The sequence below is a fragment of the Rana temporaria genome, chromosome 5 (assembly GCF_905171775.1).
Source record: "Rana temporaria chromosome 5, aRanTem1.1, whole genome shotgun sequence".
Classification (NCBI taxonomy): Eukaryota; Metazoa; Chordata; class Amphibia; order Anura; family Ranidae; genus Rana; species Rana temporaria.
In genome coordinates this window covers 279643777-279657902 of record NC_053493.1, presented here as the reverse complement: position 1 = coordinate 279657902, position 14126 = coordinate 279643777, and positions in this window count along the sequence as shown.

The window sequence follows — 14126 nt, the reverse complement described above, 5'->3', positions numbered from 1 at the left end:
TGAACTTCGTTTTTTCAGCACGTCGTTGTGTTTTACGTCACCGCGTTCTGACACGATCGTTTTTTTAACTGATGGTGTGTAGGCACGAAGGACCATGAGTCAGCTTCATAGGTTAACCTAAAAAAAAATGTTTTATATATATATATATATATATATGTATATATATTATCCTCACTCCTGTCCTTCTTATTACTGCCCTCATTATTTCCTCCTGCTAACTTTGAACCCACAAACAAAGAAACCCACCAGGAAACAGGCTCATGTCTATTCATATAAATCATACTCCCATATTACCTCACTCACTCACCTTTCTGCTCCTCCTAATATCTGAAGATATATCTCCAAATCCCGGGCCTCCATCCACTCAACTTTGATCAACACACCTTGCACCCCCCATTCTCTAAAAGCAGCCGCAATCCACATAATTTATTTTATATTCCTCTTTTTCCAAAACGATCCTCCCCTTCTTTTGTGCCCTTTGGAATGCCTGCTCTGTTTGTAACAATCTCATTTCTGCACATGATGGGCCAGGTTCAGGTAGAATCGCCTATCTTTAGGCGGGTGTAACGTATCTCAGATACACTACGCTGCCGTAAGTTTGAGCAGCAAGTTGTGTATTCACATAGTACTTGAGCTTAAACTTACGCCGGCGCAGTGTAACTGGGCCGGCGTAAGCCTGCTTAATTCAAAATAGGCTGGCTGGGGGCGTGTACTATGTAAAATAGTAGTGACCCCACAATTTGCATATTCTACGCTGAAATCGACGGAAGCGCCACCTAGCGGCCAGCGTAAATATGCAGCCTAAGATACGACGGTGTAAGAGACTTACGCCGGTCGAATCTTAGGGAAATCTATGAGCAACTGACTCTATGAATCAGTCGCATAGATACGACGGCGCCCAATCGGACTTACGACGGCGTATCTGGAGATACGCCGTCGTAAGTCTCTGTGAATCTGGCCCGATCTTTTTTCACTAACTTCTTTAATGTGCTATTATTGAAGCCTGGTTTCAAGAACTCTGCCTCTTCTGTTGCCCTCTCCTATGGTGGCCTTCTCTGGACCTACTATCCCAAACCTAATAGACAGAAGGGAGGCAGAGTTGTAATCCTTCTATCCCCACATATCGCTTTGCAGGTTCTTTACTCACCCTCCTCTCTGTCCTTCTCTTCATTTCAGGTATACTTTATTTGAATATTTTCTCCAGTTCCTTTGAGAATTGCTGTGATCTATCAGCCTCCTGGACTAATATAAAGCTTCCTTGATGACGTCTCTGCTTGGATACCCTACTTTCACTTTTCTGAAATTTCCACAGTCATTCTCAATGTCTTAAACATTCCTGTTATTATTAACACTGCAGATACTTATAAACTTCTTAGCCTAACCTGTTGATTTGACCTAAAATGATGGAAACTTCTACTCATTCTGATGGCAACTCCCTTGTTCTTGTATTCTCCTACCTCAGCACTTCTTGCAACCTTTTCAACAATCATTTTGACCTTTCTGATCACAACCTTATTAGATTCACTCTCTCCTTGTTTTCCAACTCCTTTCCCTCCAACCTCCTAACAGTTACCTGTAGAAACCTTTGCCACTTTAACCCTTGTCTTCTCTATGTTGCAACAGACTCCCTCTATGACAAAAACTCACCCCTGTCCCTACAAAAGTTCACTGTCATCCTCTCTGAACACAATTGCCCCTCTCACTACGCATAGAATCATACCCTGGCTGCTACAATCTTGGCAAACAATTATTGCTGGAGGGGGGAGGAGCCATGTAGTATGGTGCCAAGCAACAACTGAATGCTGATGCCTCCTGAGCACCGGCCCTGAGCCCAAGCGAGCTGAGAGCATTACCCAATGAACACAGCATAAAAAATCCTCCTGGATCCCTGTGGAGCACTGATCCGCTTGGGAAATGTTACACTTGTTTTACTTGCCTGCCTGACTACTTGACTGCCTGATCTCCTAGGTTGGGTCACATCTTCTAGATCCAGCCCTGCCTGAGCCGTCCGAGCCATCTGACTGAGCCGCCACATATCTCGAACCTGGATGGATCTTTAAGCAGTACCGTGTAGTGCAGGGCAGAAGACAGTGAGAGGAGGAGCAGTAAGGTGGGCCACTGGGAGAGAGGCCATTGGAGACTCACTGGAGACACTGAGAAGCGGTAACAGCTGACCGCTGACTCCCCCTGCAAGCCCGAAACCCGCCTGTGAGAGAGGTTGGAGGAGTTAGTACTGCGAGCAGAGGCGAGAGGTGAGAGAGGTCCTGGAGGCAGTGAGGGGAACTTGCCAGTGAAAGAGGAGAGAAGTGTGTGTACCGCGAGTGCTGCAAAGACGCAAAATCACAGGAGAGAGCTGTAAAAGCAGCGCTTGGAACCGGTGAGGGAGGGAGACTATGGTGGGTAGAGCCGCTGGCCCCCCGAGACACTGAGATACACCGTAGCACTACAACACCGGTAAAGCCCCTCAGAGTCTGCTGAATTGGGGATACATAGGGAGCCGCATCCGGCCACTGAGCTTCTATCTGCCGCTATTCATTGATTAAACCGCGTTATACTATTAAGAAGTTAGAGGTAATTTTCTTCTATAGAGACTGTGGAAGACCTCTGAATTTGTACCTGAACTGTACTCAACTTAGACCATGCAGGATCTGGGAGCAGAGAGAGCCGTGCTGGGTCGTTAAGCCTTTACTGACCATCATACAGCGTTTGCCTTACTCGTGGATCTGGTATGAATTATCTATATAAGTGACATTGTAATTGAAGGAGAAATTTAAAGCTGGAAGAGCTCCCCCCCCCCCCTTTATTGTTTTGCCTGCTGAGCCATTAAGAAGTTACAGGTAAATTCTCATAAGGATTGTGAGAGTTATGAATTTGCTGCATTTGAAGTGTAACAGAATTATGCCAGAATACAGATTACAGAACTAACTTTCATATTTGGGCTGAATGTGGATGGGGAGTGTTTAATGAACTTGACCAGTGTTTTTAAGCTAAATACTTAAATCATAGCCTATATGTCCACATAGGATTATAAGCACCATCTGTACACATGCAGGGACTGTTATAATCAACTATACAAGCAGAACTATATAAGGGAAAGAAAATTAGCATGTGATAAACAGTGCCAAAACTACTAGACAATATTGTTAACCTATTCTTTGATGTTTTGGACATTAAACAGGCAAGAGTAGGCATCAAAAATAATGAAGAAAGGCATCAACAGTCAATGGGCCAGATTCAGAGAGCTTCGCCTATCTTTAGGCGGGCGTAGCGTATCTCAGATACACTACGCCGCCGTAAGTTTGAGCAGCAAGTTGTGTATTCACATAGAACTTGCGCTGAAACTTACGGCGGCGCAGTGTACCTGGGCCGTCGTAAGCCCGCCTAATTCAAAATAGGCTGGTTGGGGGCGTGTACTATGTAAAATAGTAGTGACCTCACGTTTTTGATGTTTTTAACGAACGGCACATGCGCCGTCCGTGGACGTATCCCAGTGCGCATGCTCCAAATGACGTTGGCAAATCGTCATGCTTTCGACGTGAGCGTTAATTACGTCCAGCCCTATTCGCGAACGACTTAGGCAAACGACGTAAACATTTCAAAACTGGGCGCGGGAACGACGGCCATACTTAACATAGGATACGCCACACATACCCCTCATATAGCAGGGGTAACTTTACGATGGAAAAAGCTGAACGCAAACAACGTAAAAAAAAGCGCCGGGTGGTCGTTCGTTTCTGAATCAGCGTAAATACTAATTTGCATATTCCTCGCGTAAACATACGGAAGCGCCACCTAGCGGCCAGCCAGAAAATGCAGCCTAAGATACGACGATGTAAGACACTTACACCTGTCGGATCTTAGGGATATCTATGCGTAACTGATTCTCTGACTCAGGCGCATAGATACGACCGACCGCACTCAGAGATACGACGGCGTATCAGGAGATACGCCGTCGTATCTCCTATCTGAATCTGGGCCAATATCTTCATGCAGAGTTAAGCTGTAAAATCACTGGATAGGGGGAAGCAAGGGGGAAGACTGGGCTTCCCCAGTGACGTAGCAGAGGGTGCGTCAGAGGGTGCGGGGTCACGTGATGGGTGGCCCCGCCTCCCTTATATAAGAAATGTCACAGCTTCAGCCGCTCATTCGCTGGCCTGTGTCCAGCGGTGAGAGGAGGTCGGCGATGCTGTGCTATTGATGGATGGATCTTCTCATCGCTGGACTGGAGATCACCCGCACCCGTCGCTGGATACAGACATCGCTGGATACAGACAACGTTGGAGCAGGAAGCCGGGAACGAGTGTCACTGCTGGATTTTTTATTTTTTTTTATTAATAAAGGACTTTTTTCTAGCTGTGTGTGTGTGTTTTTTTAACTATTTACACTTGCTTTGTGAAATGGTAGGAGTATGTACCCCATTACCAATTCACATAGGGGGGGGCAGGATCTGGGGGTCCCCTTTGTTAAAGGGGTCTTCCAGATTCTGATAAGCCCCCCGCCCGCAGACCCCCACAACCAACGGGCAAGGGTTGTGGGGACAAGGGCCTTGTCCCCATCAACATGGGGACATCCTCCCCATGTTGAGGGCATGTGGCCTGGTACGGTTCAGGAGAGGGTGGAGTTCCCCTTAAAATCCACACCAGACCTGAAGGGTCTGGAATGGATATTTGGGGGGAACCCCACGTCATTTATTTTTTAAATTGACGGCGGGGTTCCCCTTAATATCCATTTCAGACATGAAGGGCCTGGTAATGGAATTTGGGGGGACCCCACGCTATTTTTTTTTTTTTATGAATGAATTAGCTCTGAATTGCCAGAGCCGACAATTCATTATAGCCGCAAAGCCGGTTTTAAAAGACTATTTTTTCCTTTCACAAATGACACTTTGTGCAGGGACAGTTCTAAGTATGGGAAACATGCGCTATTTCACATGCTAACTTTACACCCCCCCCTAGGTACGAAATTTAAAGGAATATTTCACTTTTATTGTTTCACTTTTAGCATTATTAAATTCACTGCTCCCGAAAAAACGTCTGTTTTTAAAACTTTTTTTTGCATTGATACATGCCCCCTGGGACAGGACCCAGGCCCCCAAACACTTTTTAGGACAATAACTTGCATATTAGCCTTTAAAATTAGCACTTTAGATTTCTCCCATAGACTTTAACAGGGTGTTCCGCAGCTTTTCAAATTTGTCACGAACACCCCTAATTGTTCGTTGTTCGCCAAACAGGCGAACAGGCAATGTTCGAGTCGAACTCAAAGTTCATCCCTATTTGGGAGTATTTGCGATGTGACTCTGAGCATGCGCACACATGCGCCGTTCGATCACCAACTAATTTGCATGGGGTCACGGCTCATTTCGATACAACATGAACATTGCCTGGATCATTTGAATTAGGCGGGCTTACGCCGGACCATATACACTACGCCGCCGTAACTTTGTGCGCAAGTTCTTTCTGAATACACTACTCGCCTGACATATGAGATGCGCTACGCCCGCCTAAAGATACGCACATATTTCTGAATCCGGGCCATAGTGTATATGTCTGTGTCCCTACAAAAACTATAGGCAGAAAATCAATGAAGGGTGAATAAAACATTCAGTGTGGTATGGAAAAAGAAAGATATAATGAAAATAACAGAGGAAATAAATTAACTAAGGGCCAGATTCACAAAAGAGATACGATGGCGTATCTCCTGATACGCCGTCGTATCTCTGTTTCTAACTATGCGACTGATTCATAGAATCAGTTACGCATAGATAGGCAGAAGATTCGACAGGTGTAATGGACTTACACTGTCGGATCTTAGGATGCAGTACCGCGGCCGCCGCTGGGGGGAGTTTGCATCGTAAACCAGCATCGGGTATGCAAATTAGGAGTTACGGCGATCCACAAAGATTTTTCCAGTTGTTACATCGTCGCGAGTGTTAGATTTCCGTCGCAAAGATAGAGCACCTTTAACATGGTGTAAAAGTACTCCACCATGTTAAAGTATGCCTGTCTTTCCCGCGTCTCTTTTGAATTTTTTTTAAATCTTTTATTTTTCCAGGCGTAAATCTTTTTTCACGTCGCGATTCACAAAACGTCGGCGCGTCGTAATTTCGCGCAAAGCACGTCAGGAAATTTGCGACGGGAGCATGCGCAGTACGTCCGGCGCGGGTGCGCGCCTAATTTAAATGGTACCCGCCCCATTTGAATTGGACCGCCTTGCGCCGGACCTGTTTACGATACACCGCCGCAAATTTCCAGGTAAGTGCTTTGTGGATCGGGCACTGAATCGGAAAAATTTCGGCGGTGTAACGTAAACCGGTTACGTAAACTTGCGCCCGCTGTACGTGAATCTGGCCCTCAGTACATATTTTAAGTTAGAAGGAACTATCTACATGACATTACACTAATTATTAGACAAGATACTGTACTATAATTAGCTGAACTGCATTAGATAATACAAGATAATACACATTTCTAAAGAGTGAATATGTGGAAAATAGCTAACATGAAATATGATGTCAATAAGACCTTTATGGAGACAGTGATATTAGACTTACAGATATATGACCACTTATGTACTTATTTTTTTTTTTCAACTAAAACCTTTTATAGCTGCGGTTTAGCTGCAAACATTTATAATCTCAAAATAAAAAGTACCATATGTTTGCTCTCATGTACACGTAAACTTCATTTGTTGATCTTTTCATATAAGGTGACCTAAAATATATGTGATAGATATTACACCTGACATTTTCAGCAGGCCTGTGAAAACTTAAGTCTCAAATGACAAATCTCTCTTTTAAAGTCTTACTTTTGTTGTTGCATATTTTATTTGTCTTGAGACAATAAAAGTGATGTAAAGCACTTTCACTTGAGTATATTGAATTATAAAATACCTCCTAGTTGTTTTGAGAGTTTATTATATGTGAGATCTAAGAATTCTTGCTATTATGTGTCTTGCAAATAAATCAGGATGGTCTGCAGCATAAGTGAATTAGACAGGCGGTCATTTAGAATTCTACATCTCTATGGAGTAAGGGAAAACAGAAAGAAAATCATGGAACACAAAAAAATAAAAAAATAAAAATAACACAGCATGACTTCATTCAATACTACATTTATAAAAAAAAATTCAGATTTACCAACAATGTCTTTTCAAAAATACATACTTTATTTGGCTTTTTTTAGGTGCTAAAAATACAGCCAACACACAGGAAATAGACTTGAGGGTTTTGCGATATCTATTAAAAATGTTGTAAATATGAAAATGGAGCTCAATGGCCTACATAGATATTTAAATGAGAGCTGGACTTACAAGGTTACATACCACAGATACTGTTTAAGCTCTATAATTATTTAGGTAAACTGACCTCTCCTGACAATCAGTTTAAAAGAAGCTACTGAATAACTAGACTCTGGACTAAATATATAGATACATACCCCCTGCCTGTCCAACATCCATATAAAAAGATGCACCTTTTGACTGGAACAAGGAAATAATTCAATCTGCATGCTAAATACAATTTTTAATATTTAATGTTAATGTGTTTAAAAATTTTCAGCCCAAAAAAATACTTTTTTATGACACCTGAGCACAAATATTTATGTATGATTTTCTTGACAGTCCTGATAAGGGTTTAAGCAAGCCTGTTGGCTTTGTAAGTATTTTTACATAAATAACTTTAACCAAGTGACAGCAACTTCAAAAACCTTTTACATGTCTTCTTCAGGAAGCAGACTATACAGAGCTGTAGGAATTGTTAGAGAATATTAATTACACACACAAACAAAAAACACACACTTTAAACTGGATGGACCTTTGTCTTTTTTTCCAAATGCGTAAACCATACTGTACTTAAAGAGTTATTTTAAAAATACAGTTATTTGATCGATTATCCAGGATAACCAAAGTTCTTGTTGCAGAGTGAGTTTTACTTTTTTTTACCAAGGTGCTTTTTTATTTATGTGCTTTTTCACAGACTTCTGACATCCCAGTCTCCACAAACTGCCTTAGGTTTTATTTTTCCAAAGCTAAAATGTTTTTGTTGTTTTGGATGTGATGGAGAAGGGATACGACCCATCTTAGTGTTTTAATGTTGTCTGTGTCCCCTTTGCCCCTACTAAAAGATCATGCAGGAATAATTTGATGCAGATAAATAATTTAACTGCCCTTGTAAGGACAAGAAGTATTTTTGTGGTGAATCCACCAAAGACTGCTTTTTTCTCAACTGCAAGAGTTGGAGAGCTTGAAAACAATGGGCATGAGTATATCTATAGTCAGTCACCCAATTGTATAAACACCTGAGAACGGTTCAGGGTTGATTAAAAGTACAATTTCTGCCTGTAAACCATCCTTACCTTTTTAACGCTAGGAAACTCGTATATCCACTGAATGATTGAAAAAAAAAAACAGCTGAAGTTTAAATGTATCATGTCTGCTTACACTATTAAGGTAAAAGACAAAAATGTTATTAAAAAAATGAATAGCAAACTAAAATGATAGAAAGTTCCTAAGTTGTAAAACGTGGCAAACAATAAAAATAATTATCTATCTATCTATCTATCTATCTATTTATCTATCGATCTATCTATCACATGGATTTGTCATTGCTGTGCTACCCCAGGGTCACCTAAATGAATGTGCCGCTGCATTTATGAGACTTAGGAAGACTGTAGGTAATCTATCAGAGCAGCTTCATGTAAGAACACCAGGTTCTTAATGGTGGGTCAGAGCGTGCCTGCAGCTTCCAAAAAAAAAAACTGCAAGCTAAATAGTGGCAATCCACGGTTTGAAACTTATTTTGCATATGGACTGGTATTTTTGAAGGAGAACAACAATAGCTATGTAATAAACAAGGTGGTATATATCAGAACAGATGAAACAACATTAGTCTTCAGTGAGGAAATATGTTTAACAGACCTGAATTCAAGAGAGTGCTGTCTGAAAGGAAAATTAAATAAGGCCCCGTACACACGACCAGTTTCCTCGGCAGAATTCAGCTTCCGACCGAGTTTCTGGCTGAATTCTGCCGAGAAACCCGGCCGTGTGTACACTTTCGGCCGAAGAAGCCGACGAGGACCTCGGCGAGGAAATAGAGAACATGTTCTCTATTTCCTCGTTGTTCTATGGGAGAACTCGGCCCGCCGAGGTCCTCGGCGGCTCCAGGACTGAACTGGCCGAGGAACTCGATGTGTTTGGCACGTCAAGTTCCTCGGCCGTGTGTACGGGGCCTAATGGTCATGTGTATGCATTTCAGCCAATTTTTGTCTTTCCTGTTTTGATAAGTATTGTTCCAAATCAAAAAAATATATATATTAATCAGTGCAGAGAAGGGGAAAAAAATAAAGTGTGTATATAATAATATTAATAACTTGCTGTCCCGCCAACCACTGGAAAGTTATTTCACAACACCTCAAAATAAATACAAATATAAATCAGTGTAGCACAGCATAAACAATCAACATTAAAATCAAAACAAGTGAAAAAAATGATATATACAATATTACTAGAAAGTCTCTGTAAATAGATTAGCAGTAGATAATTCAGCAACCAGTGAAAGAAACAATAGGGGTTATTTACTAAAGTGTAAACTACAAGTGCAAAGTGGAAGTGCAGTCATTGTAAATCTGAGGGGTAGATCTGAAATGAGGGGACGCTCTCCAGATTTTATCATCCAATCATGTGCAAGCTAACATGCTGTTTTTTATTTTCCTTGCATGTCCCCCTCGTATCTAAAGCAACTGCACTTCCAAGTGCACTTTCAGTGCACTTTCAAGTGCACTTTGCACTTGTAGTGCAAAGTGGATTTGCCTTTTGTAAATAACCCCCAATGTCTCAATCCTCTATCGGTTAAATTGCCTGCTCACCTCTGTGTAAAAAAATAAAAGGCCAATATCTCCTCACATCCAGACCAGGCAGCTCCGCTCCTTATCCTTTAATTAGATGGAATACTGGATCTCATCCTCTCCTTGCTCTATATGGAAAATAGAAGCAGCAGGCTGGTGTCTCGCCAAAAACAAGGGCTCCAATCCTTATCTCATATATTTTGTAGTAGATAATATGATGCTCACAACTCTCATCGGATCATATAAAAAGTAAAAAAGACAAACATAGTGTGTTCCGCATAGGTATATTTATTATAACACCCCGCTATACAGAATACTTACTAGAACAAAGATATAACACGCATATAGTGCAATACAGCTCACTTCCTTTCCGGATGATACTCAGATGAACGTCACTACACTCCAATCCTTGTCTGGATTGGAGAGTAAGGGAGGACTGGAGCGTAGTGAGTCTCACCCGGTAAGGTGATGAGCTGCATTGTACTATATGCATGTTACATCTTTGTTCTAGTAAGTGTTTCTGTGTAAAAACATAACGTTTTTTTTTTCAAATTTTTTGGGTAATTCGTTATGATCGCAATTCGTAAATTTGTAAATTTGTCATTGGGAAATTCCAAAATTAAGAAAGAAAATCTTTTTTTATTAAAGGTTTTTACAGTACAAATAAAGCACATTAAGGAGGAATCAAACAGAGAAAATCAAACAAAAAAAATGGTAAAAGCATTCAGATGAAATAAAAATATGTATCTAGATAAAGAACTGTGTAACACAAACTATCCAAAGGCTACAACAGGTAATCACTTGATTACAGCTAGATATGTATAGCAAGATTATACATCACAGATATAAACCATGGGATTGGGGGGTATTAAACTGGATGACCTACATAAATCAAAGGGAACAGAATGATGAGGGAGGGCTAAAGAAGGAAGGTGCAGGAATCAGGGAGGGTAATCTTACTCAGATTTGTCCCACAAGTCCCAGACCCCATCGAACCTGTCAATAGCACCTTCTACTAAAGATGTCATGTGCTCCATTCTGCGAATTTTAGCGATTGCATTTAGAAGTTGTTCTTGAGAGGGAGGAATGGAGGCCAGCCAACACATAGGAATAACTCTCTTAGCGGCTAATAAAATATATGAAGCCAATTTGTTAAAATTTTTCCCTAGACCTGGAAAAGGGAGGCCCACTAGGAGATGTAATGGATCCAAAGGTAGAGGAGGCTCAAATAGTCGTTGGGGCAGATACATCACCATAGAGGTGTAATTAACTCACAATGCCAGAATATATGGTAGTGGGCACCTCTGGTTTTGCCACATCTCCGGCAAAGAAACGACAGGGTGAGGTCATAACGGTGTATGACCTCAGGTGTCCTATACCAGAAAAAACAGTGCTTTAAATGCTGTCTCTCTCTGTGCCATGCATCAGGATATTTTAGAAGTGGAGTTCCAGATCCTGTGCCACTGAGGGAGAGAGATTGGTTTTAACATGATTTGAAACCATTTTCGCATTGTATGGAGATCATCAGAGAGTGGGGATAAAAATCCGAAAATTCTAAATAATAACTAGCTAACTAATAATAACTAACTATTCAATTATAGGTATTGGAACTTCCTTTTAATTTTGTCTGTTAGTAAGTCTACACGACTGAATACGAATTTATCCAAAGTTATCAATTATCCTAAATAACGAATGCTGCATCTAAACGAATAGAACTGAACAAATTAACCACTAGCCGACCAGCCACCGTCATTATACGGCGGCAGGTCGGCTCTCCTGGGCGAAAGCCCGTAGCTATACGTCCTATCGTATAGCCGCCACTAGGGGGCGCGTGCGCGCGCCCCCCCCGCTCGCCCCCGACTCCCGTGCGTGTGCCCGGCGGGCGCGATCGCCGCCGGGCACACGCGATCGCTCGTTACAGAGCGGGGACCGGGAGCTGTGTGTGTAAACACACAGCTCTCGGTCCTGTCAGCAGGGGAAATGCTGATTTTCTGTTCATACACTGTATGAACAGAAAATCAGTGTTTCCCCTAGTGAGGCCCCCCCCCCCCCCACAGTAAGAACACACCCAGGCATACTTAACCCCTTCCCCGCCCCCTAGTGTTAACCCCTTCACTGCCAGTAGCATTTTTATAGTAATCTAATGCATTTTTATAGCACTGATCGCTATAAAAATGCCAATGGTCCCAAAAATTTGTCAAAAGTGTCCGAAGTGTCCGCCATAATGTCGCAGTAACGAAAAAAAATCGCTGATCGCCGCCATTACTAGTAAAAAAAATATATTAATAAAAATGCCATAAAAATACCCCCTATTTTGTAAACGCTATAACTTTTGCGCAAACCAATCAATAAACGCTTATTGCGATTTTTTTTACGAAAAATATGTAGAAGAATACGTATCGGCCTAAACTAAGGAAAAACATTTTTTTTTTATATATTTTTGGGTGATATTTATTACAGCAAAATGTAAAAAATATTATTTTTTTTCAAAATTGTCGCTCTATTTTTGTTTATGGCGCAAAAAATAAAAACCGCAGAGGTGATCAAATACCACCAAAAGAAAGCTCTATTTGTGGGAAAAAAAGGACGCCAATTTTGTTTGGGAGCCACGTCGCACGACCGCGCAATTGTCAGTTAAAGCGTCGCAGTCCCGAATCGCAAAAAGTGCTCTGGTCTTTGACCAGCAATATGGTCCGGGGGGCAAGTAGTTAATAAAACATAATCATAATAAAACATTTTTATTATTATTATTATTATTGGTATTTATTATTATTATTATTATTAATTTGTTATGTTCCATTTGTTATTTTGGATAATTTGTAACTTTGGATAAATTTGTATTTGTTACGTTCACTAACAGCCAAACTTGAAAGGAAATTCCATTACCTATGATTTAATAGATAGTTATTTCAGATTTTCTAATTTTCGGTATTTCAAATTTTCAAATTTTGAATTTACTTATTTACAAATTTACAAATTTTCTGATTCATGAATTTACGAATTTTGAATTTACGAATTTTCAAATGTACACATTTTTTGAATATACGAATATTCAAAAAATGTTGTTAATTGGGTTTTGATACTTTTCATGAGTATGGAAATATTGATGGTATAAAGATTGAAGTTGCATCACAAAAGATCTATGGACGTTTTATATATTTTTTGTTTTTGTGTTTTTGTTTTTTAATGACATATTTTGTTTTTGATGAAACATTTAAAAACACTGATTTCAACACTGGGTTATTACTCATCATTACTCATCATTTAATTGAGCACCCTGCACTTTGTTTGTATATGCATTCAATTTAGCATAATGTTATAGCGCCCCCTATTACTACACACCCCAAAATAGACAAGGTTAGCACTATTGTACTTTGAGGGGAGCAGCTTTTATATAACCACAATTATTTAGCACTATTTCTTTTAGCTATTTCATAGCGCAAGGTCCTCTATTTTCCCCATAAGTGTCATTGTGAAGCTGATTTACAAACCGTTTGTGCCTTGAGTTGCGGCGCAAAGGTATAAACTGGTGCAGGGCATTGTTCTTAGTAAATCAGCGCCTATGACTGGTGTGGCAGTGATAAGGGACACTGTGAGTGGGTAGTGGTGATTAGGGACAATATTATTGGTGTGGCAGTGATCACATGTACTGTAACTGGTGTGGTGGTGAGTAGACATTGTAAGTGGTATGACAGTAATCAGGGACACTGGGATTGGTATGGAAATAATCAGGGACACTCCAACTGGTGTGACTGTTATTTGGGGACACTGGGACCAGTGTGGCGGTGATCAGGGACAATATTGCTGGTTTTGCAGTGATCAGGAACACTGTAACTGGTGTGGCAGTGGTTAGGGACAATATGATTGTGGCAGCGATCAGGTACACTGTGACAAGTGCTGCAGGTGTACTGACTGGTGACAGTATGTAAAAATAAATGAATAAATTAGAAAATATTTTTCATTTTTTTTACATACCGTCACCAAGGCAGTGCAGTGTTAATATAGTGGCACTGTAGTGTTCTGGGGAGGTGATCAGGACTATTTTTTAGACTGATATTGCTTTTTGCAGTGATAACCACTGTAATGAGCAATCGTTCAAGGGTTTCATACATAAAATCTTGTTTACTACTGTGATGCTGTAATTGGTCACGACTATCACATGGTAAGGTCCAGACGAAGCTACATAACACGCAGTTGTGAAACGCATTGACATCACACGGCCCTGTGACGCCGCCTGAGTGATCCCCCAATCAAGCGGGAGATAAAGAGAGGAGAAACAAGCAC